Genomic DNA, 10,236 nt, shown 5'->3' on the forward strand with positions numbered 1-10,236 from the left:
ACCACAACGGGGCCTTGACCTTAGATAACCGTTGGAGGCGCGGGCAGGGCCGGCTCTAGGGGTGTTCGACCAGTGCTGTCGAACGTGCGCCACCCATAGAGGGCGCACCCCTCCCCAAAATTCCCGATTTCAGCAGTACTGTCCCGCTGTTCCACCCATGGGCCGAAGTGGCCCGCGGGTGGTGAAATCGGATGGTTGGGAACCCCCACCACCGCAGCTGTATGGGTGGCGTCCATTCATAGACGGGAGAGGGCTGGTGGAAGCCCAGCCAGTGACGGAGGGCAGGGCTTTACCCCCAGCCTGACGTTACTTGGAGGAGTGCCATTCGGGCACGCCTCCACATAACTTCACATACGGGGCGTGGCCTATGGTAATGAGGCCACATCCCCAATTTCAGTCACGCGGGGCTTCGCCGCGTGAAAGCAGGGAGCAGCGTACCGGGCCGGCACAGTGTGCTCAGACCCCTGGAGCCGGCCCTAGGTACCGGGATGGGGTGCTGACCACCATGTATAGCCGTTAACAGTGACGGAAAGGGGGCGCAGATCCCCTTAAATAGCAGTTCCGTGTACTGGAACGGGGAGCTGACCACCTTAAATAGCTGTTCTGGGAGCTGACCACCTGAGCCAGCTGTTCCAACTTAAGCCAACTATTATCTCTTTGGGCCACCTGAACTGATTCGGGCTCCGATAAGAGCCCATCCCAGAGATCATGAAGTAGTATACGCGATTACTTTACTTCCACCTTTGGACCCCCATGTGGCTACTACACATGCATGGCTTTTCAGCTGCTTACTGAATATGGCATTACCCCATGCAGGCAAGATCTGCAAAGCTTCGCGGAGGACTGGCGGCCAAAAAAAAGGCAGATCTCTGGTATGTCTCTTGCTTTCTGTATTGCTACATGTAAGAAATACACGCCCACAATGCACCTCCACAACCCTTACTGTACGTGTGCGTGCCCTGTTCCTGTCCAGTTACACCCATTCAGCTGCAAGCGAAAATGTACTGTAGAAACTGTAATACTGCTGGTGCATCTATAGACGCCACTATCGCTTCGCTGCAAATGCAGAATAAGATGTCAGACACCTCCTTGCTGCATTTGCGATCCCAGCACAGCGACCGCCATCGCAGACTGGGATCACCATCGCAACTGATGATCGTGATGGTTGCTCCTTTGGTCAAGCTACGGGAGCTCAAGCATCTCGTAGCCTGACCGGGTGCTGGTCACATAAGAGGCCAGGAATCTGCGTCCGTCGGCACAGACACTGGCCGCTTCCTTACCGGAAAACAGGGCTACACACTTCCATTTCCGGGAACGGTGACCAGGCACGCCCTCCAAACGCCACAGCATGTCAATCATGCAGCAGCTTGGGGGGGTCTGCGAACCAGATCGCCGGATCAGTTCGACATATGGACAGACCCCTAACAATCGGAGATGTACGTTCATCATGGGATGATCTGAATCAGGCCCTATGTCTGCGACTGAGTGTCTGGGAGCGCATCTGCTTTTACTGAAAGGCCTGTGACACTCCCATAACACATCCCTTCTAGCCACATCTCAGTCACCACCCAAGAACGCCAAAGACTTTTTCACAGCGTATCTGATAGTGTGCGTATTGATCGCAGCTGTACTTCAATGCATACAGCGCATGAGACGCATGCGCTGTAGGTGTTTCTAATTATTTTCGCACATGCGCAGTTACCAAAAATTACTTAACTACGTGAATATCTGCATCATGGCCACTTCTGAATCAGGCCCATAGAGTAGTAATTATACAGCAGTGTGATAGCCTGCAGACTTCAGGCATCGGCCAGTCCCTTGTGAGACTGCCTGATATGTAAGTAGGAGTCATTAGTACCAGGTTGATGTTGCCTTTTAAATGACTGCTACTTTAAAACTTTCGGCAGTCTCGCTCGGGACTCGCTGATGCCTGCAGTCCGCAGGTTATTACATATAGCCCCTGGTGTACTTAACTGTAGGTATTGCAATTGGACAAATAACTTCTGACCTAAAGAAAACAGCTACACAAGGCTGCTTCCGCTCTGCGCTGTAACATGTCAGTATTTCACAGGTCTAGTGCTATTTTTCTTTACCAACATATAGGGCCTGATGCAGATGTGGGCGCTAACTGGAAGCACTGCCAATGTTTGCACAGTTGTATGATTATTTCTACTGTGCATGCGCAAATTATTCTGATTACCCCAATGGCTCCAGGTCTGGCGATAGGGGCTGGGGATGGAAGAAGGTGAAGAGGCCAGAGGAAGATGAAGGGATCTGGGGACGGAGGAAGGTGATGGGGGCTGGGGATGGAGGAAGATGAAGGGGCAAAAAGGAAGGTGATGGGGCAGAAGGTGATAGGGGCTGGGGGCAGAGGAAGGTGATGGGGGATGGCGGAAGATGAAGGGGCAAAGGAAGGTGATGGGGCTGGGGGCAGAGGAAGGTGATAGGGGCTCGGGGGAGAAGGAAGGTGATGGAGGCTGGCGGCAGAGGAAGGTGATAGGGGCTGGGGGCAGAGGAAGGTGATGGAGGCTGGGGGCAGAGGAAGGTGATGGAGGCTTGGGATGGGCTTCTCGGCTGAGGATGGTGATGAGAGGCTAAATTTGAGGAAGGTGATGAGGGGCTGAGGACTGAGGATGGCTGGCTGCAGACACCATCCCTCCTACTCCTGAGGCATCCACAGCACTGTCATCAAGAAGACCTTACAAGAGACGGCAGACAAGAACTACAACCTGCATCATCAGTGACAGAGAGACAGTGTGGTAAGTCATAGTGTATTTATATCTTTAAGTTAACATTACCATGCTTCACATATCACACATGCAGGGGAGGGATGTGTGGGACCGGGGGTGGTGGTGAGAAGGAAGGGCCCCCAAAGACATCAGGCCCTGAGATTTCTGTTGCCGGCGCTGTATGGCACATGCGTTACCCCGAGTGTCTGCACAATTTCACTGTTGCGCATGGAGCCGCTGGTTTCAGATGTGGCAGGGCAAGGCGATGGGAGTTCCGTGGCCATGTGTCGTAGATGGCCTGAAGGGAGCAAGAAAAATCCATTGTCTGATTGTGTTATGGGACTATCGCGGATGTGTCACTGCAAGATGGCTGCATTCTCAGCCGCAGAGTTTCTTCCATAGAGGCCACGTTCAAACAGAGACACTATCCCTAACATAGGGCCTGATTCACAGATGTACGCTACTGCAATCAAGATCGCTGTCACATGCTGAGTTACACCCGAAAACGGTTGTGACACGCCTGCATTTTTGCCGCTACTCCCTGTTAGCTTGACCACACGCTCCCTGACTGTCAATCACTTTGCAAATGAAGAATCGCAGTGTGCGACTACGATAATGTACTTTGACATGTGCAGTGTGACTTAGACGCATGAGGGGCTTTAATTCCACTGTCCAGGTGTCTATGTTATAATGTGCGGGGGTTCAGCAAAATATTTGCAGTGGGGGTGGGCTGATGAGCATTTATCACTTTGTCTTTAATTATTTTCATGCAAGCACTGTCAGCAGTATCATTAGTCAGTGACAGAAAGCATAGCTCACTTTCAGTCACCACTCTGTCAGTTCTTGACTCAGGGCTTGATTCAGAGCCGCTCGCTCTGAATCAGGGACGGGCTTCTTTTTTTTTTTGGAGCGGCCTCGATATACGACGGTGCGTATTGTTACTGTGTGCAGGCAGTCTCTGGCCCTCGTTCAGAGGCGCTCGCAAGAAGCGAGAGCTCGTTATGAATGAGGGTGGCTGCTTCTATTTTTAAGTGCGGCCTCCTGGTCGCCAGCTAAGCTGTGGGTTACCACCCACAGCTTTAGCCACCAACCAGGTTGATGGTCGCGATGGTCAAGCCCATCGCGACCATCGGGGCCTGCGACGAGACCCTAAGGTTGGGTCTCGGCAGCCGCAAGCCCCAGGGAGCTTCCTGCTCTGATCGAGCAGGAAGCTCCCCACTGACTACACTGCTAATGTCAGTGCTGCCGCCCACAAAACGGCAAGCGTTCCTTAAGCCTCCGTTTGTGAAACCACCCCCCCGCCCAGCCTATAAAACGGGCCGAGCTGTCGATCAACATCGACAGCCGGCCCTTTTGTAGTGAGCTCTGGAGCAAGAGAATTTCTCTCTCGCTCCGGGGCTTGCGCGTGCGCAGGGCCTAAACATCGACCCGGTTGCGAGCGTTCAGCGCTCGCGACCGGGTCTGAATGAGGACCTCTGTCCTCTCACATCTCTCCCATCAGCAGCAGTGCTGGGACCTTCTGCTCTCCTGACTAGTCCCGCCTTTTAATATATAGCAATTTGTATTTTAGCTTAAGTGGCCCTTTAAATATTTCAGTGGCTACATTGTTATATTATAATGGTGATAATGATGATGAAAAGCTGGAGGTAATGTCTTGATCATACATGCCTACCCTCCCGTTTCGGCTGGGAGCCTCTCAAAAATTGGGTGCCGCTCCCAACCCCCCGGAAAGGCAGGCAAGCGTCCTGGCAGCCGCCGACCCCTCCAGCCCCCTCCATACGGTTATAAGAGATTTCTCTGCAGCGGGCGGGGGGGCGCTGATGCGTTTTACGCTGAATCACATCATTTTCGCCCACCCCTGCCTCACAATGCCGGTAACCTCTGCATTTTGTAGCGGGGGTGAGGCCAAGATGCAGCGATCGTGTGACCATGCCCCTGCCCGCTCCGCCCCCAATGCCGGCCACGTCCCCTTGTTTTGCCAATCTGGCTGCCCCCTCCCGGAAGGGGCAGCCAGAATGTCGGCATCCCTGGTCTTGCTACATTTCATGATACTTGCCTTTCATATACTGTAATAGACATTTTTGTTTTACACTTTTCTTTCTGCTCCATAAATATTACTGTACCTTTATCTTACTGTATTACATAATACATAAATGATACTTTTACCTGTGTTTTCAGTTGTAGAATACAGAAATGTACATTATGCCCATTACTTTGCTGTTGGTTAGACCATCAGTGCTGAAGCAGCACGGAGAGAGCTGGGCACACCCTTGAGTGATGTAAACGGGAGGGGGGGTGCCACCAGGCTATGCCCCCATTATGAACAGGCCACCCCCCCCTTTTCAGACGTACGCACCTCTGGCACACGAAGTCCCAAATATGGAGATAGAAATGTTGGGAGGTATGATGATGTCACGCTGAGGGAGCAGGGTTGCCCTCCATAGGAGATAGAAATGTTGGGAGGTATGATGATGTCACCCTGAGGGAGCAGGGTTGCCCTCCATAGGAGATAGAAATGTTGGGAGGTATGATGATGTCACGCTGAGGGAGTAGGGTTGCCCTCCATAGGAGATAGAAATGTTGGGAGGTATGATGATGTCACGCTGAGGGAGCAGGGTTGCCCTCCATAGGGGATAGAAATGTTGGGAGGTATGATGATGTCACGCTGAGGGAGCAGGGTTGCCCTCCATAGGAGATAGAAATGTTGGGAGGTATGATGATGTCACGCTGAGGGAGCAGGGTTGCCCTCCATAGGACATAGAGCACAATATGGAGCATTCTTAGATTGCTCCGAGCGGCTCTGCAGAATCTCCATCAGTGTTACTGGGTGCAGTCTGCCATTCCAGGCACCCTGCAAACCAAACGCAGGTGCCATGGGGCGGCAGCCACAGTACCAACCTATGGACCTGCACCCTGGGAGACGGCATTGCCCTAGGTATGGCCCTGGTTAGTGCAGCCTGGATGAGCTCTGCATAGGAAGAAGTGACAAAGGTTTATAATGGATGCTGGGTAGGAGAGGACGTTCCGTATGTATAGTGATCTAATCACACTGGTCTGCCTGCTCTGATAGTAAAATAAAATGGATTTTTCATTATGTACAATATATTTGAATAATCTACAGGTGGATATTCAGAATACTTTCAGTAGTTTATTTACTTATACATAGTTTTTTACTCCATAGGTCCCCCGAACGAATGAAAATACTTCTGCTGCTATGAAGCCACTTCTTAGCTATGTTCCTTCCTAATAGTATAGACCAGGAGTAAGTAACATTCAGCACTACTGTGGAACTATACATCCCCACATGCCCTGCCACAGTTTTAGGATGCCCTAACAGCAACTCTGTAGGAAAGTATGCTGGGATGTTTATTTTCACAGCAGCCGGCATGCCGCCCATTGCTTACCACTGGCTTTGCATATCCTCCATAATGTTCATGACAGGCACTCTGACCCGCATTGTTCAGAACAACGCGTCCTTTTTTTTTTAAACACGTATTGAAAACACACACACACAGGGATAGCGGCTCTGACTGCACTGGGGCGGCTGCTACTGAGGCTTTTTTATATAGACTACAATTATACCCGGAAAGAAAAAGGCGGAACCTAATTCCTAAATTTTCTGTTGTTTTAGATAAAAAGATGATTCAAAGCTCTGCGCAGGGTAAAGTGGTAAGTGTCCTTCATTCAGTCATCATGTCGAAAATTAAAATGTCGAAACCACAGTCAACAACAAAATGTCGACATTCAAAATGTGGCAGTAAAATGTCAACACGTGGAATTAGGGTTAGGCATATTAGGGTTAGTCTTATTCTAACAAAAAACTACAGTGAACATTCTGACATTCACAATGTCACATGATGTCAGTGCCGACATGTCGCCTATCGACATTTTGAACATGTAGACAATATTTTTAACATGCCGACAGCGACATATACCCAAGCTGTCCTTAGTAACAGCTTGTTGCTATGTAGAATATTATTTTGATTAGAGGATTTGGACTAGTGTTTCCCTGTTAGTTATATGTTATGTATAAAAGGAGGGGGAATGTTCACGTATAAAAGTAATTTATCACATGCATTTCAGTATGTGCCATTACACTAGGGGTCTAGCGGCCGCACTGCGCATGTGCAAGCCCTGGAGCAAGAGAGAAAGTCTCTCGCTCCGGGACTCACTACAAAAGGGGAGGCTGTCGATGGTGATCGACAGCTCGCCCCGTTTTGTAGGCGGGGCGGGGGGTGGCTACACAAATGTAGGCGTTCCCGAGGAACGCTTGCCGTTTGGGGGTGGCCCCACTGACATCATTTTGCGAGCGGCTCTGAATGAGGTCCAAGGTTACAATACATTTTAAAAAATGTTCAAAGGGCTAATTAGCACCTCAAGAGGCAACAGCAACTTTCCAAATAACATACAGAATGACAGTAGGGCTCACCATACAGAAGTGGCCATGCCCATTAGGGGGCCTCTGCTAGCAGCGGAATCCACTGAGAGGGCCGTGGCTGCTCCATGCTTACACCTTCACACAGGTCCAGCTACTTTGTACCCGCTTCCCTGTCTCGGCACCACTTATCCTGATTTTAACAGGAATTTCATAATTTACATCCCCCAAAGGCAGGGTGGGTTATCGGAAAGTGGGAATGGCTATACAAAAACATTGGTGCTGATAGCCGACGGTCTGAGGATTCATATAGGACATTGCCGGAATCTTCCCCAAACTGCACCCACAGCCTCACGTACGGCAGAGACGTCGGTCTCGCTGTGCTGACGCAACATGAGGGTGGGGACTGCTGTTGGAAGCCGAGTGACCCTGATCGGACACTATCATCTGGATAAGCTGCCTTGTCTACATGTCCCGGCCTCAATGGGCTACTAAAGGACTACAGCGGAAGTACTGTGCAGACATCAGGGTGAGAAACTGTATCAGGGTGAGAAACTATATCTATACATATTTATAATACAGACATCGCCACAATTCATCAACAGACTGTTACATTATTGTAAGTTGGAATAACAGCAGTGTTTCTCAGCAGAGAATTGGATATTTAAAGGTTATATTTTATTATTGCAGTCATTGCAAGATATTTACTCCCTTTTAATTGTGTATTATTTTTTTATTTTTTATATACGCAGGACTGCAAGGTATTACGGATGTGAGATAGCGGTAGTGGGAGGTAGTGGGCGTCTCTATGCTGGCTGTGCAATGGCATTGTGATAGCAGTCATTAGCATATTTTCGCAGCAGATCTGCATGCGTAATCGCAGCCACGGTCGCAATAGCTACCCGTAATGAATCATACACACTGTGCAATTTTACCACTAATCAAACATTATATTGTTCATCGGTAATGATTTCCAAATCGTTAAATCATTATATAGTTTGATGTCCCAAACACCTGACAACCATCTTAAAGATATCCTCAAAATTTAAATAGGGGGTTGTTTATTGACACAGATGCGTGCAGAGATCAGTGAGATCCATGCATGCATCTGTGTGAAAAATACAGTGTTAAAATAAAAATAAACAATGATGTGGACCCCCCCTAAAAATTTAAAACAGCCCCGGACTTTTCAGAGCCAGTCCTTGTTGTGAAAATACGGGGGACAAAAGACGCAGGGGTCGCCTATATTTAGCACAACCAGCACTTTGCTCAGCGAGCCAGACCCTGTTGTGAAAATACGGGGGGAAAAAGATGTAGGCGACCCCCATATTTTGCACAACCAGCACTGGGCTCAGCGAGCAGATCCTGGTTTTGGAAATATGAGGGACAAAATGAGTAAGGGTCCCCCGTATTTTACAGAACCAGCACAAGACTCTTTCTAGCGGGGGTGTAATGCCACAGCCAGGGGAACTCTTTAACCGGGTCCCCCGGCCAAAGCATTACACCTGACTGCTAGTCAGCCCAGGCCAGGGATCCCTGAGGAGGTTGGGACCCCACAATAAAGGGGTACCCCTCTCCTGGGCACCCCAGGCCTGGACTGATAGCCCGGGGCTATCCCCGGCAACCCTGGCCGGTGGGTGCCAGGTTGATTTTGTAAAGTGTGGTGCAACTAATAGATGTAATAACATTGTCTTTTACAGGAGAACTACAGGTCCTAGCAAGCCTCCCTGCATGTTGGTACTTGGAGAACACAAGTACTAGCATGCGAGGCATCCTGGGCCCGCTGGTACCTGTAGTACACCTGCAAAATAAATCTTAAAATAACCACAATACTCACACACCGTGAAAGTATAATTTTATTAAAACATATATGCACACTCACATTCATGCATACTCACCAAGAATCCCTGTAGCCAACCACGTCCCCTTGTCCGTGGTCCATACTCCCCTATACCTAGCGTAGTACACATCCTCTCCTCCGTGTAGGCAAAACAAAAAAACAAATAACGATCCACGATCCTCCGGGATCCCGGACACAGTGAGAATACAGACATAGCAGGGCCGGGGCCAGAGCTGGGGGGGTGGCAGACAGCAGGGAAATATGCAATGTCTCTGTTCTGTTCTGCTAGCGGTACACATTATGCCATTTTCAGATGGCGAATCTGTACGCAGTAATTTATAGGAAAGCTATGCTTTTCGTTCCTTTATTAATTGCTGAGCTTTCCGTTCCTTTATGAAGTGTGGTGATGCGATTCATAAACAACGCGGAGGTACCAACGGAGAAGGAATAACCTTCTCCACAATAACCCCTTCTATGAATTGCCGAAAGCAGCGGAAAGTCCTGTTTTCAGCTAAGCAGGACTTTTCTCTGCTCTATGAATAGACCCCCATTATCTTTCATATATTATATACACATATGATTCTACATTATTATGTAGCAGTTATACAATAGTTGTGTATTTAACTAGATAGTGAATTGGGTCTTTCTGTCTTACCATACAAACAGCATGACTTGGCTCCCACAATATCTGTGTCTGTGAAGATGAATGCCAGAGGGCTAGGCATGGTTCTTATAAGAAATATAGATGCTTTGTTGCAGATCCATGCTATTTCAGAAGAGGGGCCACTCGCCAGGAGTGGACTACGAATAGGTAATATAAGTGAACATACATATATGTAAGCTGCAGTAAATGTTATCTAAACAAGAAAGTCAGACATTTGCGCTGCCAGAAAAGCACATAAATCCAACAATACGGACGGATCCTGCAGCATACTTGCCAGTGGCGTAACTTCATCCCAGGTGCCTGGAGGCAAGATATATGTTGGTCCCCCCCCCCAATTTAAATTAACCACCCCCCCAGCACCTGTGCCAGCGCCAGCTGCCACTGCCCCCCTGTGCTGTTCCCCCAGTAGTGGTCCCCCTGTGCAGTGCCCTTTGTAGAGGTCCCCCTATGCATTGCCCGCCTATGTAGTGCGCCCCCAGTAATAGTCCTCCTATGCAGTACCTCCAGTAGTTGTCCCCCTATGCAGTGCCCCCAGTAGTAATGCTCCCTGCAGTGCCCTAGTAGTTATGCCCCTTGAAGTGCCCCCAGTAGTAAGGGCCCCTGTAGTGCCCCCAGTTGTAGTGCTCCC

This window comes from Taudactylus pleione, unplaced genomic scaffold (assembly GCF_031769625.1).
Source record: "Taudactylus pleione unplaced genomic scaffold, aTauple2 ptg000292l, whole genome shotgun sequence".
Lineage (NCBI taxonomy): Eukaryota > Metazoa > Chordata > Amphibia > Anura > Myobatrachidae > Taudactylus > Taudactylus pleione.